The sequence below is a fragment of the Carassius auratus genome, chromosome 22 (genome assembly GCF_003368295.1).
Source record: "Carassius auratus strain Wakin chromosome 22, ASM336829v1, whole genome shotgun sequence".
Classification (NCBI taxonomy): Eukaryota; Metazoa; Chordata; class Actinopteri; order Cypriniformes; family Cyprinidae; genus Carassius; species Carassius auratus.
In genome coordinates, this window is record NC_039264.1 from 15,870,509 (window position 1) to 15,887,723 (window position 17,215).

Genomic DNA, 17,215 nt, shown 5'->3' on the forward strand with positions numbered 1-17,215 from the left:
CTGTCATAGTATTAGTTCAGAGAGTCCCTCAGTGGTAGTCTGAAGTCCTTCCCATTATAGTGAGGTATGCACCATCAGCAGGGTCAAGGGTTAGAACCACACTCCTCATTTGGTGAGTGTGTAACGGAGAGCGGGCCTCTCCCCAAAGAGACTGACAGTGGTGATTAATGACTCCGATACGGTGCCATCAATAGCACGCTGTACGCGTGAGCAGTCAGCCTGGATGTCCGCTGCCCCTGGAAAACCTCCAGTAGCCAATCAGAACGGTCGCTTTTGCCTAAGCCCCGGTCAGCTCAAAGCTGACCTTCTCCACTTCACACTGTACTCCTTCCCCACCCTCCTCTGACATAGCTGAGCCTTCTATTAATGGCAACTGCAGGGCATGAGCAAAATAAGATAGAGGCTGGCTAAAGAAGTCATTCACGACTGGAAAACCAAGCCGACCCTGGCAACAGGATGAAAGTCACCAATGCAGGCCAGACTCTGGCCAGTTTACTTGACAGTGAAATATATAAATAGAAAGAATTCATCCTCTCATTTTACTGAGACCAAAATAATTAATGTTTCCATTTGAAACAATAGTCTAGGTTTTCATGGCTTTAAAACAAGTCAAATAACAGCAATCACTGTCATTAGAGCATAATGATGTTTCAAATATTTTATAGGGATTTGCAACTACAAAAGGAGAATTATTGTATTGTTTTTGCACTGATAGGTATTATTTATAATATTTTAGAGAGCGAAGCATATATAGATTTAAAGAAGCAATATTTACTCAAATAAAAAAAATGTTAAAAATTTTTAGCCTAAAACCTTAGAGACGAAATCACACTATTAACTAGTTGTTTATTAGCATGCATATTGGCTGTTTATTGGCCTTAGTCTGGTTGACCATATTTAGAATACTTAATCTTATCTCATAGCTAAATTTAATCTAACTCAAACTATTAAAGGGATAAGCTAGTTCACCAAAAATGAGAATTTGGTCGTTCCAAACCTATGTCCTTTGTTCATCTTCAGATATTTTTAATGAAATCTGAGAGCTTTCTGACTCTTCAGGGCTCCAGACTAACATTTGATAGCAGTGGCACCAGAGCAACTAAATTCTACAGATGGTGGCGCCAGTAGCAGATTTGGTAACACTGGGGGTGGTGTTTTGGAGTATTAAAATATACATCATTTAATCATAAAATATTATTTTGCATTAATAAGGTGTCGTTTCTAGTAAAATTACATGTTCATTTCTTGTTTATGTTCCTTTTGTGCATGGTTTATACAGATTTGACAGTAAAGCACCAAGCTTTAGTTAAGATACATACAAAAATGTACTTTTAACAAAGCAGTAAAAAAAAAATATATATATATATATATATATATATATATATATATATATATATATATATATATTCCCCTCTTAATAAATGAACCATTATTCTTCTAGTATATGGACCTGACCAACTTCAGTGATTATATTTTGTTACTTTTAATGGGATGAACATTCAAACTGGATCATCTTACTGATTTAAAGTGCTGGAAATAGTTGTGTGAAATGCTTAAGTCATTGAAAAGTGCTTGAAATTTTCTCTTAAAAGGTTGTAAAAACCTTGAAATGAATAATGTAATGCAATTAGCGTTACCGTTTCTGGTTTCCTGATGTGTGTCAACACTGTTTATAACAGATTCATGTGCAGAAATTGAATGATTCTCAGTACATCTCACAGCAACCTTATCATTGTGCAGCGAATTCAAATGCTTCTCACTGGATCTCACAGCACGTTCACATCTGTGCAGTAACAGTGTCACAAAATCAGATGTTCTGAGCCCAGACAAGATTGTTTGTGTAGCTATCCAAGCTGATAAATAGCTGATAAATAGCTGAAACGTAGCGCGGTTTAGCTTCGCTTTTGTTTCGTTTGCGGTTTGATGTTTCTCAAATGCAACAGAAATGGCAGAGCCTGTGAATTGGACAACGCGTTGGTCACGCCAGTGCGCATGCTCACAAAAATTTGGTGCACCAACAGAACAAATGGTCGCAGTCTGGAGCCTGGAGATTTCATCAAATATATCTTATATTTTGTTTAGAAGATTGTGAATGAAGGTCTCATGGATTTGGAATGACATGAGGGTGAGTGATTAACCTAATCACATAATTTTCATTTTTGGGCAAACTAGCCCTTTAATAAGCAGCAAATTAGGAGTTTGAGGCAAAACTCATGGTTAATAGTTAGGCTACTTAATATTGAGAGTTGGTACCCAAACTAAAGTGTGAACAAACTATTTAGAAAAAATAAGTATTCATTGTATTATTTCATCATTTCTCCAATTCATTTCTGGGTCTGAAAAACTACAATGTTAAAATTCCATGACAGTTCAAGGTCTGATCCTTTGACAGTAGAGAAATTATTTGAAGAAAAGGAGCACTGGCCCAGGAAGCGTCACTGACCCAAAACCTGTCTTTTCTGACTTTAGCGTCATAGCCTAAAGTGTTTGGAGCATGTGCGCTAACCGTTACACCATGACTCTGACAATAACTTCTTTCATCACGGAATAAGTTACTTTGGTAAGAAAGCATTAGTAGAGGAAAGCTAAATTTGTAAATTAAAGTTGTGGAAAGACAGCAGTACCAAATCAAACAGAAGTACAGCACCCTGCTCTGAAATTTCCATTTGATGGTTGTTTACATCAAAGCACATTGCATAGTTAAAATTCACAACTTCTATTTACATTATGTCATATTGCGTTGTTCTTCTATGTCCTTGTGACTCACTATCCCCTGAAATTGAATTTGCTCTCTGACGCAGAGTAAACTCCAGTGTGCAAGCACGCCAAGAACAGCGACCATGTTATGTCCCTTAACAATTCAATTCATGAGATGCATGAGTGAATCTGGGTGAGCCTTTGTGGACCACAACAGGAAAGAACGGCATGAGGTAAATCCATATTAAAACAACAGAGTGAAACAAAACATATAAAAGCCACCAGCAGGCATACTGCAGCTAGGGGCTGAAACCATCACACCCAGGGTCCTTTTTAAAAGAAAGTGCCCTGGCAAACACACAGGTCCAAACATGCCTGTAGAGCAAACATGAACTGAAGGACCTGTCAGCATCCCGATACTTGAGAATGGAGTGTGGAGAACATATTGACCCCACATGCATGCCTACAACAATGGGAGTCTTTAGCCCCTCCGGCTTATTACAGTGACTCCATCTCGAGTTCCAACGCCCACCTGTAGGCCACTGCAAAATTTGTTTTTAAAAACAAGATAAATAGATTATTTCACAATAATAAACACCCCTGCTTTCCCATATCACGTTAATAAGCAATGAATGTATTAGAGTCATTGGAAACAAAGCTACCGGATAACAGCTACAAGCAGGAATGACGTGATGTGATTTTTCTGCTTGGAAATTAGCGTTTGATGCTGCTGTGCTTTAAGATATGAAAAAAGCTAGGGAAGTGGTGCTGTACACCTCTCCGATGCGTTTTTAATTTGATGACAAGCTAAAATGAATTGTGAGAAACAATTTAGGGAATTGTGCAGCTTTCCCAAACGAGAAGGAACGCATGTTCACTTTGATTAAAACTCGGTAAAGTCAGACGTCAGCTCTTTCTCTCAAGATGGCAGTATGGCTTGTGAAGAGTCTGACTGTGCTCAGTTTTAGAGCTTCCTTGGTTGCCTGTAATTATGTGACGGCAACAAAAAGATTACGAGATTATGAAAAAAAGCTCATTCTCGTTAAATCCTCTGATTTTGTAGGTAGCATGATAATGCTTGTTAGCATAAAGCGCTACTTACAAACCAGGTTTAAAAACGCCTTGCCTAGTTTAGGACAATATTAATAAATGAGAAGGCACTGCACTTCAAGTTGCGATTAACAGCAATAGCCTACATCATAGCTATAGAGTGCAATCTCAGAATGTTAATAGTCAGTCAGTTTGATTGATTATATTACCTAAATGACTGTCCTGGGGCAATCCAGGCAGTCATTTCAGAGCAGAACTTCACACTTTCCTTAAATCTTCTTAAATTCTGCTTAAATTATCCAATATGGCTGCAACTTGAAATCGGTCTTTGAATTTGGTAAATAAATGACACCGGTTTCTTCAAATAAAAGTCACATAGGTCAAAAGGGGCCTCTGTAAAAACACCTTTGTAATCTCGTCTGATGGGCTTTGATCATCTGAAACAACCATCTTGAGAGAATAACCACTTTTCTCACAAAAAAAAAGAGAAAAAAGGGTAAACCGTGCAGGGCTCATGAAGGCTGCTTCTCTGGCAGGTGCTTTTTAGGGGCGTATCAGATTCTTTTCAAAGACCACCAGTAAAACCACAATCTTGGAGCAGATAGACAATTGAGGCCAGTTGGTAGAGGATACCAGGGACAGCTGGCAACCCCCAGGCTCTTAACATGTACCAGGACACCATCCTGACCCCAAAAAACACCCCAGAGATACACCCCAACTGCTAGAGGAGCAGCACTCACAGTTCCTGGCAGAATATGTGGTTGCAGGGATTGATTTCATGTCCGAATCTTGGGGGGATAAAACGGTAGATGATATATACATCTCTCACCATGAACCTATGTTTGTGAACCATTTTACTAATATTCTTCAGTGATTTGACATCCTTGGAAACAACTATCTATAAGGCATAGTGTGGGCCTTGATTTAATCTGTTGGGATTTGATTAAGATTGCAAAGTAGTAAACAATATCCTGAACTTTTCACTTTTAAAAGTTTCTGTGATTTTTGGAATCTTTCAGAAAATTTGAGGAAAATTTTGGACTGTTTTTGGATATGCGCCACTCCATCGCAACCCTACATTTGATTGGATTACGAGATTGGATTTGCTTTTTGTATTTATTCACTTTTTAAAGCCATGCCAGATTCAAAGCTATTTTCCTGGCAATCTCTGAATAAATTATGTATACATTTAACCAAAGTTTATAAAAGACATTTTAGATGTACATTAGACGAAAATTCTAAAATACAATTTTTAATAAATCAGACACCTATGAATAAACATTGTCCATTTACATTAAAAACCGCGGAGGACTTAAGTGGCTTTGTTGACATATTTCAAAAGGAATAGGCTACTTTTTCGGTGGAAGATTAAAGATTACAACTATTCTTTCCATTTATTTCTATTCTTTTGTGCACAAATGAATTATTCATAGTAAGACCAGTAATGTGCATTATGAAATTAAAAAGGGTCAATTTTTTTTTTAATGCTGTCTGTAAGTCATACTGAAAAGTGGGTTCCCCTAGAGGAACCTCTTTTGGAATATTTATATACAGTGTATAAACACATAGCATATTGTCTCTGGCCACCCAGACAAAAGGTTATTGTTTCTAAGCTGTTACTTTTTTTGTGGTTTTTTTTATTTTTTTTAAATCGCCAAGGCGTCTGTAAACAACAAACGCACATACAGAAAAATACTTTTCACAAGGTCAAATCAAGAGTGTGCAAGACACCACTAAAATAAGAAAAAAAGAGACTTGGCCAACAACATAAAATGGATAAAACATCTCGGTGACTTATCAACCACAACGTAGGAGAACCAAATCACTTGCCCTAATGGCAAACCCAAAACAAACACATATCCTGCCCTATGAATTCATCAGCACTAAAAAATCTCATTCAGGTTTCAGAATATCACGGTTGAAACCGTAAGATGGCCAGATGGCCCTCCTTCACACATACTTGCCCTAACGCCGCTTGGCAGCAAAGGGAGGGAGTGAATCTGCAATATCTGTGAATGAGCTACAAGGTCTCGAGGTGCTGGGCTGGAGCAGTGCGATGCTGGGACTGTCACATTCGGTACACAGCTACGGATGGCCAGGGAGGGCAGGAGGGATGGCGGGATGGCAGACGTGAGGAATACGAGAAGTGGGGGTGCTGGAGTTTGCTAATTTGCAGAAATGAAGGACAAGCCACAAGGGGCCAACAATGGCATTCAGTGCCTAAACAAAAATCAGCATTTCTGTTCTCTTGTGTCTACAAACCCATTGCACAAGAGCATGCTTCACCATACAACTAAACTGTGCATATTTTTCTTGCATAAGATGCAACCAAAAGTGAGCTCTTCAAAGAAGATCGATGTTTGTTCAAAACAAACAACTGTATGGTGACATCTGAGTTGCATGTTTTCATTTGCTGCAACTTTGATGGCAAGAACTGATCAAAGCCATCGTTTTCCCAAACAGTAAACGGACTCAGTGTGGTGTGAACGGTAAGTAGTGTCCTTAACCCAAAACAGGGGGGCAACAGATGGCCTGAGAGACATAACCACCGACTTGTTTAACAGAAACACAACTGTTAAGTCTGTCCTAGATCAATGGTCTGTGTCAATAAAAACCCAACAATCCAACTGTGTATTTAACATAGATGCGGAGATACATTTGGGTTCGGGATAGACAATAACACAACCTCTCAAGGATATCTGTTTGTTATGAAACCAGGAAGGCAGGAACTGTACCCCGCGGACACAGACACAAAACAGTGCAAATCACTGATAACACTGTGCCGAGATATCTGTGATACTTCAGAAGCCTACACCAGTCGAAGAGCTCATAGCTTTTTGTTCAGGAAAACATTTCCTGAAATACAAGTCACATAAATCAAACACACTGAGATATTAGAAAAACAACCAAGAAGCCAAATGTGAGCGCAAACTAAAAATAATCACATTCACAGACTCTTTTTGGATGACAACCCCAGGTGATCCTATTCGTTTTGTAGTATGCTTAAAGAGAGCTGCAATTTTGACCTGAAAGAGGCTAAAAATTTGCAGAAAATAACTTCTATACTGTACCAAAAGACCTTTCTTCTTCACAGTGATGGCAGCAGGGCACCACTATACCTCTTCACACAAGTTTCTTTTTCATGAAAGTTTCTGCAATGAATTCAGCCCAATCCTCTTACAGACTCATTCATTCACTGTGTTGCTAATTTCAGTCCTGGGTGTGATTTAGAGTTTTATAAACTTACATTTTTATACGTAACATTGAAATTCGAGAATGTTCTGTTGTAAATTGTGCATATTATCAGACTAAATGAAAATTGAGAAGTATAAATTATCAGACTAGGATTTTTTTTTTTTTTTGATTAATGTGCGATTCAGTTAGAAGTTTTACTGAAAATAGGCCTAAATCAGTACTGCCGTGAATTCATACCATTGCTTTCCAGCAAAAGTATTTCTAGGAAGGGATGAGACGTTATTTTATATTAACATCTAGAAACAATTTATTTATAACTATTATTTGTGCAGCTGTAATAATTTAATATTAACTGAGAGCATACATGGAATAGCCTATTTGTACTTAGAATTATTTAAAATGCACTAGTGGTGATTACACAGTGGAGGTGATACAGCCTACACATTTTCTTGAATATTCAAACATTATTTTACCTAAAATATCTACTCTTTACCTAGTGTTGACAAAAAATTTTAAAAAATAAAATTAGTATTAATTAGTTAAACCTACCATAATGTGAAGAAAACTTGTTTCATGAAAAACATAAATAGCTTTTTTCTGTCATATCTAGCAGTATCTTGTAATAAAATTGACAATTTTAGTATCATCTTTATGTGGGCAGTGAAAATGTTGGCAGGGAAAGTTAGATCTAAAAGAATAAATAAATAAATAAATAAATCAACTACTGATCTTATCAAGCAAGCAAAAAGGAAAAAGAAGATAGAAGAACGCTCCTTTTTGTTGAACCCTGTAACCAAACAAACAAATTCTAAAGACTACAGCCAATGTAAGTGGTTAGTTGGTGGAAAAACTTAACATGACTGATGTTTGGAAACCTGAAAACCTTGAACTAGATACTTACCTAAATAAATAAATATAAAAATCAATGATGTGCATGAGAAAAAAACTAATTCTTTATCTTCTTTATATGGGGCTACAGAACATCATTTTAGTTCCACCTTTCTTTCCTAGCCTGCATTTCTATGCCGTTCCTACCACCCACTTACTGCATTTCATTCATAAACAAGATAATACTACCGTCTTTCTCTTTGCGGACATGCATTCCTGAAGCGGTCTCACCTTACCAAGGTGACTACCTTCCCACACACACACGAAAATCTGAACAATGTGGAAACACCCTTCTCCATTGCAGGCTATCTATTTGACAAAATGAATGCTACTGGAATCGCAATCTGCTGGGGTTTTAGTTTACACTATGGAAGGGACCACTTACATGCACTAACGTAAAATAACTCAAGTACCTGGTGGTCTCGCATAATGAGGAAAATGTCTGGCTCCTCAGACACCAGGAAGTGTGAAGACACGTAGTGGTGTGGACTTGTAAGAAATAACATGCTCGCGTTCCTCAGGTTCCACAGCGGATCTGATGTATTTACTTGGTCAGCACTACAAGTTACGAACCAGTTGGTAGGTTAGTCTGTTTGTCAGCGTCAAACACACCTGGTCTGGCCCATTTCCCCCACCTCCATGTGCCTCTTTAAAGCACACATTATCTGAGGCTAAGATCTCGAAACCAAAGCCAGCGTGAAAAGCGCATTCTAGTCAGCGTGATCTTTGCTGTCCGAGTTGTTTAATGATTTAAGGACTGCTGGGTTAGATGAGGCCTAACTAATTATTAGTGTGGGCACATATGTGCTAGATCCAACCTCGAAATGAAATTCTTGGAGTTAAGTATAATAATGAGCAATAATAGTGATTCTTGTTTTAACAAACATCCCTAATGAGTTATAAAATGCAGTTATTTTAAACTGGTAGTTTCTGGGATTTACTGTAAAATCCACTAGGTACTCTGTACGATTCCTTCAAGTAAAATATCCCGCAAGTTGACAAGTCGTGCAGCATGAGGACACCCCCGTCCTCTACACCAGTGCCATTCAAAGAAAATTAAATTGACGGATTTAAGATTCACAAGGAGTGGACGGAGCGCAGCCCGGCACATGCCCTGAATATTAAACTCTAATCAGACCCCCTGCTTATTGCCCACACTGATTTCAATTGGTGGTGGAAACGGCGTAGCTGAACACAGACTCTGGAAAGATATCAGGAGAAATGTTCTTAGAATTGTCCGCTTTATGGTGTCGCATTCTTCTAGGATTTATTATAGACAGGGGGGTAAAAGGAGAAGATTAAGGAAACCTCTCTAAATGTGAGAAGAAAGAGCAAATGGCCTAGACCAAGGACGTACGAATGTTACAACCTGTGATCAATAACAAGCATAAAACCATAGAGGAATATTCCAGAGTGGGCTCTGCTGAAAGAGTGTTAAGATTGTATGACGGCGGTGAAGGGTGCTATTTTTGCACGTCTTAAAGACTACCCACTGAAAATGGTGGGCTAAGAGTTTACACAATTTTTAACAACCCCCAACCCGTCCACAACAATACTTAAAGGGATAGATCACCCAGAAATGACAATTGTGGAGAGTCCGAAAATTTTCAGATATCATAAAAAATATCTGTGTGTTCCAGAGATGAACAAAGGTCTTATCGGTTTGGAATGACACAATGGTGAATAATTAGTGACAAATTTAATTTCTGGGTGAACTATCCCTTTAAAGACTTTTCTTGTTATTTGTCAATTTCCGGATAAGAATGTTTAATATTTTTTACTCAATTTCCATTTCCAAATATTTTTGAAAAATAAAAAATATAATAATAATAATAATAATATATTAATAATAATATTTTTAAAAATAAAAATATTATATATATATATATATATATATATATATATATATATATATATAAAATATTCATTCATACACACATACATATATATATATATATAGCATCAAGTATAAAAATGCCCACAAAGTTTTAAAATGTTAATACTTTCCATGACTTCTCAAGGTCTAGATGTCAAACTTTTATAATCCTTGTTCTTCAATGGAATAGAATAGTTGTTATGGAGGGGTGATGAAAACAAGAAACATCTTGATTTTGTAATCTAATTTTAAATGTTTTTAAGTCACCTTGAGGCCTTCAGGTTGATAACCACTAATCTATAGAAAAAGCAGACCTTCAGTCCATATAACAGTGAACACCAGAAGCAAGAACATGCTTGACATACTTAAACTGACGCCTAGATTTATGTTTCAACCTAAATTTGCTTTCCAGTGCAATAAGTAGCTGAAGATGGAAAGAAAACATCCGGGCCAAATCATAAAAGGTTAATATATCATTGTTTAAACAGCACACTGTAAATCACTAACTCCAAGTAGATGTTTTTTAAAAAGCCTAAGGCGTTCATGTGCAGGTGGCCAGAGAACAACTGGCACTCTAGTCCAAACCAAGCTCACTCTTTACGGTTTACCGGGCTAATCTGTTAACAAACGGTGACTGATTTCTTCCCATCTTGGCGTAGTTCTGGAGGTAGTAGCAGCTCTAGGCTCACTCAAGACAACTCCACAATTACCCTCCTAAAGCATTCTCGCAAAGATCACGACAGACAGAGTCGCACTTCGGTAAACAGCAGGCAATTTGTGTGGGAGTCAAAGATCAACTCAAAGCGGCGGCTCAGGAGGGGTAAACAGAGAGCCTCCCTTCATCCAAAAGGCTGCTGGACACAAATTGGTGCTTGCAAACATTAAACAGGCCCAATGTTTAATTTTCCTCTCAAATCCTTAAACGCAACCCCCAACTGTTATCGATCGGCCAGACACAACATCAGGCATGGTAATATGTAAACAACATCTTTAAAAATCAATATTATTGCATTTGTAAGCAGGTAATTTAAGTGTGTCTGTGAGAGGTGGCCTTTATCTGCCCAGTTTCTCCCATCCAGTGCTGACAACATGTCTGAGTCTCCAGGCCATCGCGTTAACATCCTATGCTACATTAAACTCGCATTTCTACAGCGTGCTGAGCTAGTGAATCATGCCGTCTTCTCTGTAAGACAGATCTTCCCTCCTGTTTTCCCTCTGCTGAGACCACAGGCCAGGACACCTCCATTGAGCCCATAGAAATCCACCTGAAAAACACCGTAGCGAGAGCTCGGCATGTCGAGCGCCGATGAAAAGCTGCTATTTTTTAATCGCCGCTTTGTGTTCGAGGTGCATGGAGGAAAAGGTTGCACGATGTACTCAAAGCTGTTTTCCCTCCAAAATGTCAAAGTGCAGCTTTGGTCTTAAGGCCTCTGACAGCGCAGAAAGTCTTGACCCGAGTTGTGCAGCAGCGTTACAGCTACACGAAACAACATGTTGGGTCATTTTTATTTTTTCTTCCTTACACTGTACTATTTTTGCTTTATCTCTCCAATCTCTCCAAAAAAAAGTGTTAAGAACTGCTAACAATTACAAATTACAAGCTGAACCTTGCCAAATAAAACTTTAAACGCAGAGCTTGTAGACGTGAAAACCATTTATATAAAAGGAAATATGTTTTCTTGGCATGCAAATTATTTTACTCTTTAAACATACAGTATTGCTGACATGAGACTTTAAGGGATAAAACAATTGGTTCGCACTTTACAACATAACATACACAGATAAATTAGGGTAGCTGACATAGACATGAAAAAAATGGTAGAAACTTCATTGAAATCATCTCTATTGTGGTTATGCTCAACATGAAGCAAAATTAATATTATGCTTCATATGTTTTTAAATGGTGCCACTTTACAAATACAACATGAGGGTAAGTAAATAACAATTGTAATTTTTGGATGAAATACTACAAATATGCAAGATATTTAATGTAAAAAGTCTAAATTGAACACAAACGGATATAAAAAATGTAATAAAAAAATAAAAAAACATTAAAAAACAATGGTTTAGTAACATCAGCTGAAAAATATAATGTGCACAGCTAAATCGTTGACTATAAAGCCAAGAGCATGTAAAAAGGGTCACGTCTGATTTCCTGTCAATGCTAAACCTCAATTGGTCAATTCTGGCATTATGGCACACTAGGAGATTGCAAACTAAGCTCGGGCCACATGGGTAAAGCAACGTGGCAGAACATTAACTCATTAAGCAAACGCACGTCTCCTTGGCGGGAATGCATGTTATTGCATATTACAAAAGTGCACAGTATTCGACAGAAATACTCTTCGCTTGGTGCCAGTCAGTAACGCGGAGATTTCTCGGTTATCTTCCTCTCAGCTCCACACCTTTGCTGATGATGCAAGTCTTATCACAGTACCGATAGTACGCAGCCTTGCATTAGAGCCGTTTCCCACTGCCTTTAAAGCCCCTCCCTCTGAACAGAGCCCCAGGGTTATTTACAAGCAGTGCTACAGAAATCTAGGTTAGGCTGCAATTGAAGTGTGAACTATAGCACACTGCAGCAGACAGTGCCTCCAAAGACTGAAACAGCTTACTGGAAAATAAACAAGAGATCTGCATGTGTATGAATGCGCGAAAAAAGACATGCTCGTGGTAAGAGCAGCCAGTCACCAACTCGGGCTGCGGCATCCGCTCAAATCCAATCAGCCTGCAAGATTACGTGTCTGATTACGAAAGCACGGAAGTTATGAGAGGTCCGGTGAATGACTCTACACAAGCTGGGAATTTTCTCCTGGGCGCACCTTTTGTGTGCCGTAATCCAAGTTTAAGTCTTTATTTGTGCGGAGAGATCTGTGCAAAACCCAAAGAGGCACTTTGCAGACTCGACCGTGCAATCATCTACAATAAACTTTTTGGCACCTGCATGCCGGGGTAGAGGGTGGAGCATCTCATACTTTGTCTATTTTTAAAACCCGACAACAACGGAGTCACGTGTGCTGGAAGTAAATCAATACCGTCACCCTCTGCTAATGTTTTCTCAGCACTCCTTCAGAAGGACTGCACCGTAAAAGGACGTTTTGCAAGGTACACCAGGAATAAATATCTCGGTGGACTGGTTAGCTCAAACAAATTAAGGCATAAATGAACATGCAATTACAGAGCCAAGAGAGTTCTGCTCAGGGGCAAGTGAATCAATAACACTTGACAAGTGCAACAGTACAACAGGCCAGAACATCTTCTGCAAGACGATCAGCCCAAAGGGTATTGCAATACCTGCAATCGCAATTAAATTAAGGGCACCTGAGAAAAAAATTGGACTAAATGAGTCTCCCACCTCAGAATTTCAACAGAGATCCTGGACTGAGTTAGTAACAATATGAAACTCGCAGAAGACGTGAAACACAACACGTTAGAGAACTTACACAAGAAATAAAAAAGGGCAGGAAGGAAACTTATACCTGTCCTCTAATTTTAGCCCCCTTTACTCACTGGATTTTCCCTTGGGACGAAATGAGGGGGTTGCAGAAAATAGACTCAACTACATGCCAAGACAGAGATATGGCCTTATTCCAGAACAACTTTAAACCTTGTTCATATGAGACATTCGGTGACTAAACGTCCAACCGACTCAACACTGAGAAAGTGATGTGGGTGTTTTTTTGTATTTAAAATCTGTCTTTGACAGACTGAACATGACTAAAAACTGGACGTACAGTTATGCTCAGCTTTGGGTTAAATAGGAAGTATTATTATTTTTATTTTTTTTTAGTTAGAAGATCTTCAATATTGGTTTTACTGTCTCCTTAATGCTAAAGTAACTTACATATTGTGTTGACTGCATACAATTGCGCACATTTTACACATCATCCATTAGTTTGCAGATGCATAACATTTTAAACGCAACTCTTTGCTACCATCGTTGACATTACGAACATGTAAGCAAAAACGAATCAAAAACGACTTAGAATAAATATCATGGCATATCATTATTAAGAACATTCATAAATCATGTCATGTTTCTATGTTGGAAACTAATGATTGTTCGGTCGTTAGTAAAACTCATTTAAAATACATTTAAGTATCAGTACTTGCGTCCAAGACTATTTTAGTTTTCTTTAGATTAAACAAGGAAACATGCAACCCAAGAGTGGCTGGATACTAAAGATTCAGAATTCTTTTAATTATAATCATCGTAAACAAAATGTATAAACTATGTATTTTATTTTATTTTTTTCCACAAGTTCACCACTGCCTTCTATTGGAGTGAGTCTCTCGTGTTTAGTTAAAACCGACAACACATGAAAAGCATTTGCTTCTTTACTGAGGAGCATAAGATGAAAAAGTCCAATACTGAAGGGTAGCGTGGAAACCAAATGCCTGGCAAGCTCATAGAGGTCTTCATGTCCCTTGACAAGTAGGGAAAAAAACCCTCACACAGCTGAAAGGTTTAAAAACGTCTCCATGGAGAGGCCGACGTGATGGACATGCTAAAAAGCCAAACAAGCCAATAAGATATTATATATATATATATATATATATATATATATATATATATATATATATATATATATATATATATATATATATATGGTTCATTAGTACTACACACTGAGGTTATAAGGTTGAAGAGACAAAAACTAATTCACAAACCCCACGAGCTACACTTTAAATTAAACCCAAATGTAAACCTCTTTTATCAACATCTTTAAGCTAAAGCGTCAGACAAAACAATACTATATTTATTTACATCGTGCAACGACAACTCAAAGTCAAACCTGAGGTGTAAACACCATGAATGAGACAGTGTATTAAAATAACACAAATCTTCATAAGCCCAAGCACCAGAATAGGTTATAAACTCAAAAAAAAAGAATCCAAATTATACGCGGAAATTAAAGTCGGCTGCACTGTATTTGTACATAACATGTACAATAACAGATCTAAACCTTTTCCCGCTTGGACTGACGTTATTTGTTATCTGTTGTTGATCGATGACATCTAAAACGACCCGATAATGTCGTTTAAAATAGCAATAAGCGGAATGAATCACCAGATAATGACAACAACGACAATTCTACACCAGAAACGAGTTATCTATATCGCTTTTTCAGCACATAATTTAAAAAGTCAGGTTATCGATTTCAAATGATAAACAACTTGACACATTAATTAATCAATTAATCGTCTGAGACCTTTATTTAGCTAAACCTACAAAAATATTTTTTTACCGATAGACAACTAAACCAAACCTGAGCTCGCTATACGGTTATTTAAAAAAAAAAAAAAAAAAAAAAAAAAGAACGAACAAAAGCGACGTTGATTCGAATCTAATCTGAATTCTGGTTCAAAATATGAGCGTTACAGCTTTCGCAGAAGCCCAGTTCGTGACGCGATGCGTTTTTTTTGGAGCGACGCGAAAAACTAAACGAAGCTTATTCGATTCCAAATAAAGCATTGTGGTTTATCGCGTCGCGTCGGCGCTCGGGGGGTCTTACACCTGTTTGCATTTGGTTTGCTTTAGGAGCGTCAGTCGCTCTGCAGCACAAAAACAGCCAAGCCTAAAAATATCGCTATAATTCAGCCCAACTGTCTCCAGTGTCCTCTACGCGATGTCTTACCTCTGTCGAAGAAGATTGGCGTCACATCGCAGCTATCATCATGTCTGGATGTCACGCTTATAAACGCATCCGAGCGCAAGGATGAGAAGAAATCTCGCCCTTCTAGCTCTCTTCTCTCTCCATCTACACGAATAAATCTGCACACACACACTTTCACTGTCCAGCCTCGAGACCCGGCCAGCCGAGCCCAGAGTCACCTACATCGATTGAACAATTCACTGTGCAACCTCAAGACGCGACCAGACGAGCCCAGATGAACACACACCAATCTGCAATTTTTTACTGTCCAACCCCCCCAAAAAACCTTCAGTCTACATATGTATATATGTATATATATATATATATATATATATATGTATATATATATATATATATATATATATATATATTATTCAATTGCTCAATTTTTTTATCTTTTTAGGCTGTGCTTAATGTGCTTATAAACCCTTTCAAAAATCAGAATATAAAACAAGAAACTTATAAAGAGAAAAACTGTATTGATTTTAAAGGTTTTCAAATGTATGCAACTGCACACATTTTGTATTCATTCATTACTGTTATTTTTTTTACATATATATTATTACTTTGTATTTTGATGTTGCTCACCTTATTTTTATTTTTTTGTTTTTCACGTATTCTGAACTGTACAGCTTTTTTCTTTGACTTGAAATAAATGCATATAAGGAGAATATATATATATAAGTTCACAAGAGAGAGAAAGATAGCGTTTTTTTTTTTTTTTTTTTTTTTTGTTACATGTACTTCTAAAAACATTTTAGCCTCTCTGAAATTAATTGCCTGCTTCCCATTTCTATATTTTACTCCTTCCATTTTAAGCATTTTTAAGAAAATAAACAACTAAATTGTTGTTATTATTAGCGGTAGTAGTAGTTTTTTGTCTTACAACACAATTAAAGTTGTGAGACCTGATTTGTACCGTTAAAAACTGTCACTGTCCAGTTTGAAGACTCGATCCCAGAGTCATTTAACATAAAGATGATTCACCAATCATTTCCCACACCGCAGCAAAAACAAGCTGATTTACCTGTCCACACTGAGATGAACCGACTTGACTCCGAAAGTGATAAAAAATCCCTTTCAACGCTTCTCCAGTGGCGAAAAATAAATAAATAGTGCTGTTGAAGCACAGGTGTCGTCGTGGGTTGGCGCTGGTTATTGCTGGAGGTCAGTGAGACGCTTTTATTCTCTTGTGTACACACTCGCTCCTCGTCCTTCAGCAGGTTCGTCCGAGAAACGAGCGAGGATTGCCAAACGAGGATGAATTATTCCTGATGAAATCCACGGGACGACTGCGCGGCGCTTGATTACGAGTCCTGCCTGGAGTCTTTAGGACGAAGGAAATCAAATTGGAAAAGAAAGATAAAATGAAAGTACGTGTCGACAGTCAGCAGCGGTCACATGTCGAGGGTTTCTCCAGCCTCGCAGTGTGGGGTGTGTATGAGCTGCTCTGCACTTGCTGTCTAATAACTCACTGTCTGAGCTGTGAAGAAGAAGAAGAAGAAGAAGAAGAAGAAGAGCTGCTCCTTCAGATGGAGGAGGAGCAGTGAGTACCTTCACACTCCACCCCTAACACGACTCCACCTCGGCGCTACTGTACACAGACCTGACGAGAGAGAGGGAGGGAGAGAGAGACACAGAGAGAGAGAGGGAGAGGGAGAAGGAGGGAGAGAAAGTGCGAGAGATTGTGTAGCAATAGCTACATTTAATATAATGTAATGATTTATAATAATAGATAAAAATATGATTATTATTATATACTGAACCAAACCTCTTTGTTATATTAGGCTATATAAAACTGTATTCGCAAACTGTAATTAATAAAATTAGCATAAATGCTTGGCATGCATGT

General features: G+C 37.9%; 1 protein-coding gene across 4 annotated transcripts in view; it reads right to left on the reverse strand.

The window, feature by feature from the left end:
- dag1 (dystroglycan 1) overlaps window positions 1–16,829 on the reverse strand; it is a 30,888-nt gene extending 14,059 nt beyond the window's left edge. For 2 of the 4 annotated variants that reach the window (XM_026197915.1, XM_026197914.1), the window contains exon 1: window positions 16,391–16,829. The gene's annotated coding sequence lies outside the window, so the exon portion shown is untranslated. Of the gene's footprint in view, window positions 1–15,345; window positions 15,556–16,390 lie in introns of those variants that run through there. The other 2 variants (XM_026197913.1, XM_026197917.1) reach the window with 2 other exon arrangements.
- Window positions 16,830–17,215: the final 386 nt, after the last annotated feature.